The 7,722-nt window shown below is 44.2% G+C and overlaps 1 protein-coding gene across 8 annotated transcripts in view; it reads right to left on the reverse strand.

Annotated features, from left to right (window-relative positions):
• The window catches only part of RNF146 (ring finger protein 146), a 30,979-nt gene that overhangs the window by 18,946 nt on the left and 4,311 nt on the right, over positions 1-7,722 (reverse strand). For 5 of the 8 annotated variants that reach the window (XR_002098002.1, XM_019520304.1, XM_019520309.1 and 2 more), the window contains exon 1: positions 120-188. The exons of 1 other annotated variant lie outside the window; for it this stretch is intronic. The gene's annotated coding sequence lies outside the window, so the exon portion shown is untranslated. 2 more of the 8 variants (XM_019520306.1, XM_019520310.1) reach the window with 2 other exon arrangements.

Below are 7,722 nucleotides of genomic sequence, written 5' to 3' on the forward strand. Positions count from 1 at the left end.
GACGCGGAGGCCGCAGCGCCCGTGCCAGGGCCAAACAGGCCCAGCCGTTGACGAGGGACTGGGGGTTAACAGGAGCAACCGCCCCCCGGAATTAGAAGGCCGTGACGTCACGGACTCACCCGCCAGCCCGGCCCGCGCCGCACCGACCTGACCTGACTCTCCTCCACGCCCGTCCGAGCCGCCGCCGCCGCCGCCGTCACCTACTGCAGCTACCGCTGCCGCCGGCAGAGCAAGACGTGTCGACGTCACACGCCGAGGGGAGGAGGAGGAGCGCGGAACGAGCCGTGTTGACGCGAGGGCGGCGGTTACTCAGAAGCCCAGTGCGCTCGCGCAGCTGCCCCCCCAAGACACAGTGAGGCTTCGCGACTGCGTCACCAGGGGCGGGGCGGGGCGGGGCGGGGCGCGGCCAATCGCCCATCAGCGCCGAGCTACCCAGAGGCTTGCGTTCGGGCCGCAGCCTGGGAGCGGGGCGGACGAGCGGGGTTTTGGGGTGCGACAGTGGCTTTGGCCCGCGAGGCAGCTCGCAGTTAGAGCGCGTTACCCGGCACCGTAAGTGTAACGTGTGACTGACGCGGGGCCTGATAGGTGCGGCTAGCCGCGCAGTGTTGCCAACTGCCATGATTTTTGTCCTTGTGCTTAAAGTCTGTGCTTCGGGAATGTGAAAAACTTAGCACTTTCATACATACACCCGTACATATACACACATACACCCGCATACACATATATACACACACTGTGAAGTACCCATTTTTCGCCTGGGGCGTTATTTTTGTAATTGCAGTGCTTGCTTATTTTCAAACAACTTAGGACAACGTATTTCAGTCAAAAAAATTGTTTATTTTTAAGGAACATACTACAACATACTGAATGTTTAATGTGGATCAAAAAAAAAAGCAAGCATCAGTATAATAATGACGATTGAACTGAATTCACTGGAGTGGTACCAGTTTGTGATCTGAGAATCCCAGTCAATGGAAACCCCAAAAAGGGTCAAGTGAAAAATAACTCACCTGTAATTTTCCTGGGGTGGTATTGAGTGATTTTGAAAGGTTTGGCCTGGATAGGTATAGCCATTCTCGAGTTATAAGCAAACATACATACGGACACATGCTTCATTATAGATTTAAGAGGTAAGTTTTTCACATTCCCATAGCACAGACTTTGAGAACAACACCAAAAAGTCATGACAGTTGGCGACACCGGAGACAGGTGGTGCCACAAAAGAGCTCTGCCCAGGAAATCCCTGCCCCTTTTATTGTTTTGCCACCCTGGTGGCTACTGCCTCCCTCTCACACTCCCATTGCAAGCTGGAGAAGCTCTGGGTGGCCTTTCCTTAGCCCCAGGTGCTGACCTCCTGCCACGGCACGCACCCAGGACTGGCTGGCAAGGCCAGAAGCCCAGGGTGGGCTGCTTCCAGGAGTAATAGGGAAAGAACAGCTGTTCCACGGGTCGTGCTGAATATCCAGCGTGGTCCCAAATTGGCCTGCAACTGGCTCGCAAACACTGGTCCCTGTGTCAGCCGTCCCTCGAGTCTAAGATGGGCTCTACCATGGCTCATTCATGCATCTTGAGAGGGCTTAAAAGTGCAGTCCTTGGGCCACAGATGTATCCGCAAAAGGTGCAGGTCTTTCTGCAGGGGGGAGTAGGCTACAGGCTGGGATTCCTTTCCTTTCTATACCTGAAATGTCTTCATCGCGTGCCAGCATTTATCCATTTCCAATCGGGATGTCCATGTCTGTGCTTCTCTTTTGCTAAATTCACACCCTTGCAGCTTTAGCTTTAACATGGGCGGGCTTCCCATTTTTTTAGGGCACTGTGATGGGCAGCTCAATTATTTTTGTAGACCCCCCACAAGAATCAAAGTGTAATTCGAATCCTGAAAATAGGGTTCTGTGCATGCATGTGCATATGGTGACGCATCCTGTAATGCCTTCTTTTCCTGAGCTCCTTTCCTTTAGCTTCACTAGTGTTTAGTCTAACCGAAGTCCCACACAGTGATTCTCAAATCGAGTGCCACAAGATCCTTTAAAGGGTGCCAAGAGGTGTGAGGAGATAAGCAGGCACACACTCAGGCTTGCCTCTGCCTGGCCAATCCCTTCCTCCCTCACCATTTCCTGGCCTCTCTGCAAGGAGGTAAACATTGTAACATATATTAGGTTTTGAAACTGGGTGCCACTCAATTCACAAAAGTTCTGGAGGAGTGCCTTGAGTTCAAACAGGTTGAGATCCACTGCTGTACTCTACTGCATTTCATTCAGTTGAGTATGGTGCTATTTATGAGCAGAGAGTTTGGAAGCCATGTTAGTCTGCAGTCAGGCAGAAGGCAGAGGAGAGGTGAACCTTTTAGACCAGGGGTGGCCAACCTGTGGCACACCTGCCACTTGTGGCACGCGGCAGATTGGGGAGGGGATAGGCAGCACAGTGACACATAGAGCAGAAAGCTAAGTAGCAAGATAGGGCTGGGGAAAGATACCAGAGTGACTATCTGGGAAGGTTCAGGGCTGATTTGTGGCATGCCTGCCAAAAAGGTTGACCCCCTCCACCCACTATTATAGACTAATTGAACTACTAAAAAATAAGCTTTCGCGAGCTGCAGCTCACTTCATCAGGTGGAGTGTGATGAACCAAGATACTATCTGATAAAAACAATCTCATAAAAGCTCATGCATCTCTGATTCATTTAGTCTGTGAAGTCTGCAAAGTGCCTTCTTCTCGACTTCATACTGACACGGCTAACGACCTTGACTTTAATTAAAGTCACTTCTCAATTTTCTTTTAGAGGAACAGCAGGTTGGATTTTCTGTGTCTCCTATTTGTGGGCTTTTTCTCCAGACCTTGAGCCATTTTTGTGATTCTTTCTGTAACCTCTCTTAATTTTTCAAAATATTTTAATGCATGGGCACAAGCTTTTCATGCAACATTCCAGTATCAGGCTCATGAGCGCTTGGCATAGAGTGAAATCACCTCTCTGCCCCTACCCCACTCTATAGTCATCCTGGTTTTTGTTAATAAGTATACTGAGGAACCCAAGTGTTACAACAGTATACATTTTATGTAACAATAATGGTCAACAATGCAGCTGCAAAATGAAAATTAGAAGTATTATAAATTGTGCAGACTGAGTCCCTCTGTGCATCAAGTCCTCCCTTTTAGTATCAGTAGCGCTGTCAACATTCACATTTTTACTGTGGTTTCACAATATCTGGTGATTTTCCTGAGGCCCCAGATTCTGGAGTCAGGAGATGAGGTAACAACTCATCTTTCATTGTACTAAAATAGGTACATTTCTAGCTGTCATGTTTTTAGGGGAAAAAAAAGTGCTGGAAAAAATAACCTGAATGCCTGTTAAAGACCCAGGAACAAAATCTATCAAATATGCTGTGTATGTGTGTGCATGATAATTTGGTGGGGGGAGGCAAGGGTGGAGTTAAATCAACGTAAAGATAATTGGAAAACTGACTCATGATTTTTTAATGCTTGGGGTTAACAGCATCCTAGCAATCACAATACTGTGTTGACCTAGTGAGCATGTGTGTGTATTTGTTTCATCTCTGCTGGATGAGACAGTGAGCACTCAGCCATGTGTCATTCCCCTCCCCCCTTACTGCACTGCTGACAGTAAAAGGAGATTTGCTTTTTGTTCCTACTGTTTTTGCAGCTGACTAAAACAAGTGCTGCCACTATTGTTCTGGGTAGCCTCTCTGTCCAGGATACTAGTACAGCGACAAACAAGGAGATTTTAGCTGGCCACTGTTTAGCTATAGAATTTCATGTAGAAGATTAAGTGCAAAGCTGAATTTAAGGACCTTTAAGATATCAAGGAATTCTGTACTAAATCTGAATATTTCAGTCTCCATACTTAGTCCGAGGAACCCTGCACTTTGGAAATGTTCTGATCCAAACACTGTCTTTTCAGGTCATTTCTGTGTGTACATCTAAAGCTTCCCCTATGCTAGAGAAATAATTCCCACTATGTCTAATGCTAATTCATCTGAACTGGTGACTAAGGGAAGCCCCAGCCACTTTTTACCAGTTAGACTATATGTTTCAGCATATTTAACACTTATCAGTTCATCTGAACAAATTTCTCTCAAAATTTTTTGTCCAAAGGTACCCAAAAGCACTTTACCAACTGTTTGTATACAGTACGATTCACATACTGCCATATCTGTAGTGGAGGTTGGTAGCCACACAATAAAAATTTCAGTAAAAGTCAACCAGACTTCATTAGAATGGGTGTAGAATGCAGATGATCTTCTTCATATTAATGAGACAATGAAAATGTAGGGAACTGTGTTTTGTCCTATTTTGTCATGTAGGACTGGGAAATCTGTTGTACAAGCATCTTCTTTGCAACCAGTGGCTGAACCAGTATAAAGAAATACTAATTTGGACAGCAAATAGCCTGCCGTAATACTGACTGTGACAGGAGGGAAGTTATGAATTCATATGCCCCTCACTTAGCAAATCTTGGCAAAACTGACCATTTAACAAAGAAGATTACAAATATTTCTGATATAGCTGGAGCTTGAAGTCCAAATATCTTACTTGTGAAAACAATTTGTAGTGAAGAAAATTGGTAGTTTACACCAGAAAAGAGAGGCACTAGAGAACGTCAGTAAGAATGATAACTTAAGAATAGTAAGTTGAAAAGTATAAAATAAAAATTCAAGATTTTTTAAATCACCAAACTCTTACAACATTCTGAAAAGATCTGCATGTAATTAGTACTACATTTAACAAAATTTGACATAATTACATCCAAGGACACTAATGTGGCAGCCTGTATTGCTATTTAAAGAGCTCACTGTAAGAAGGAGCCAAATAGTAGTCAGAGATTAAACAAAAGAAAGTACTTCACTGGTAACTGGTTTGTTCAGCAAGAACAGACATAATCCTTTGCTCAGCCAGATCTGGATCCTGCAGTTGCTACTGAGACCAAATTCCCATTGGTCTCATTGGGAGTTTGACCTTAAAAAAGGATACCAGGATTGGGCTCTTAAAGGGCCAGAGTATGGCTGGTCTAAAATGATTATCAATACACAGAGCTTCACAGGAAAAAAGGATAGGAATCTATAGTTGAAAATTAAAGGGAAGATTCTCTGATGATGTAAATCATCAGAACATCATTGGTTTCAGGGGAGCTATTACATTTTACTTGAATGGAGGATCTATACACAAATCTCAATACCAAATGCAAAATGCATTTCTACCATCCATCCCGCTGTAAAAAAAAAAATCATTATGATGATCACAGGTGATGTATCAGAGTACACTAGGTACCCCCCCAAAATAAAGTAATTAAACTACCCTAAATCATTGTCCTAAGGAGATACAAGCCATACAGGGCTGGAGTGTTGTAGTTGTGATGGTCTATGAAATGTCCAAGGCAAGGCTTTTTTCTGATATGTATAGTTGGGAGAGTTTTTGGATAAGCCTTCAAGCTTCAGTTGCCTTTCCTCAGGTCTCAATGAGGTGCTGCAGGCTGTTTGCACTTCCATGGAGTCTTTTTTTTTCTGTGTGTGTGTGTGTGTAAAACTATATATATGGTTCTTACACACATAGTTTTGCACATGCAGGACTGTGTTAAAGTCCATGTTTCCTCTCAGCTCTGAAATGGCTGAAAATGACAATCCTTTAATGAGTTTGGCAGCTACTCTTCTATCAATAAGCTTATATTCAATTGCTAGTGCATTTTAACATGCATGCCTTCTGCTGTATTACTGTTTTCTGAATAGGAGTCTTCCATTTTACATTTATTTTGATTATTATTTTCCCTCAGCTATATTAGTTTTCATCTCTTGCCTGTATATGAAATCACCTCATTTATATATGTCTCTCTCAGCTTGTTTTGTAATTCTGATCTCTTTCACATCGTTGCTATTCTTAGTTTACTGTCTTGTCTAGATTTAATCTATCTGGAATTTGTCAGTCTGGTCTTACTGCCAAATTGTTAATGAATACAGTAGATTAAAATGTAAAGATACAAAAAACTGATCTCTGAAGGACACCACTTATTCTTCCCCTCACTTTTCAATACCTGCATCATCAGTAATCACTTGCTGCTACTTATTTGATCAGCAAAATATTATACTTTAGTGTTTCTATTCACACAGCAACTTTTCATTTTCTCTAAGTGTATGTGATACCACATCAAGACCACTACAGTAAATAAATTTTATTTATCAAGGACTCAATTGAGTTTACAGTTGGAGCAACTGAGAAAGTATGGAAAAATGTCTCTAAGTCACCTTCCCTCTTATCTGATTCTGGATCAGGTGGGTGTCAAAATGGCCCCTTGAGTCACTTAGTAAGGCCACATTTACATGAGACATTTACTACGGAGTAGACTACTAAGCACCACAGTAAATGTCTCGGCATCTACATGTGTAGTCCTATTAGGCCACAGGAAACTAATAAATTCTGCAGCAGGATAGTACCTGTAAAGAGTTGGGGTTTTTTCGTGTGCAGCAGTGCATGTATAGAGGCTGACCCAGCTGGCAGGGGCACTAGGGTGATTTAGTGCAGGGACTAGTCCTGCAATGAAGCACCCTTGTTCCCCAGCCAGCCCCTGTGCATCACATTGAGCAGGGTTTGAGCAGCCTCAGGTTACAGGCTGACCCATGGCCCCTGCCAACTGGGGCTGCTCCAACCTAGCTCAGGGTGCTGTGCTCCATATATAAACAAGGTGTCCAGGAGCAATAAACTTAGGTGCAATATGCACTGGAGTTTATTGGTACGCATTAATAAGCATGTGTAAATGCACCCTGTATGTATGCACCTCCTAATTATGCTTGCTGCAGTCAGATGCTGGCCCATTAAGAGAATGAAAGGAAGCAAGGGTGTAGGTTGTAGCTGTGTTGGTCTAAGGACATAGGCAGACTAGCTATGGTCAGGAGGGACCCAAACAGATCATCTAGCCTGACCCCCTGCCCCAGGCAGGAATAGCTCTGCCACAGGCAGGTGAATCTGATATCTTTTATTAGACCAACTTAAATAATTGGAAAACAATTTTTAAGCAAGCTTTTGGGTTCAAAAACTCTTCATCGGGCTAAGGAAGTTTCAGCAGTTGATGTGTGCTCTTCCTGGATGGAATGAAAACTAAAGAAGCCAGAGGCTGGGCTGGGCTGCATACAAGATAGGCAGTCAGTGAAGATGAAGATTGAGGTGTCAATGGGTGAGAGACAGGCTGGGTGGGAGGGAGAGAAGGGGGATGAATAGTGGAGAAGGACCTGGGGAGTCAGGAAACTCTTCCAGAGAGATAGATCTCATGTTTGAAAGAGCCACCCAGATACCACATGCAGAACTGCTGCAGTACAGAATATTAACCCCCACAAATCGCACACTGCTGGTTATGACATATCACCCCTCCCTCAAACCCATACGGAAAATTGTCAAACAGTTGCAACCTGTACTAGAAAGAGACCCTATTCTTATCTTTCCAGAGCCACCTATCCTAGCTTTCAAACAAGCACTTGTAACCCGGGCAGTACTCCAAGAGGTACCCCCTCTCCAATTGAAGGGATTAAAGCAGGTGCACAAGCGCTGTGGGAGGTATAGGGACTCTCCTCCCCTATACAGCAGAGCCAGACCACCAATGGGGACTTAACTATATACCTTTTAATACTGGGAACATAACAGGCATAAATCAGAGGGTATAGTGGACACTACAATGCCCCAAGGGGGCAGGATTCAACAAAGGTTAGACACTTACAATCATTG

Source organism: Gavialis gangeticus, unplaced genomic scaffold (genome assembly GCF_001723915.1).
Source record: "Gavialis gangeticus isolate Ggan-Ray unplaced genomic scaffold, GavGan_comp1, whole genome shotgun sequence".
Taxonomy (NCBI): Eukaryota; Metazoa; Chordata; order Crocodylia; family Gavialidae; genus Gavialis; species Gavialis gangeticus.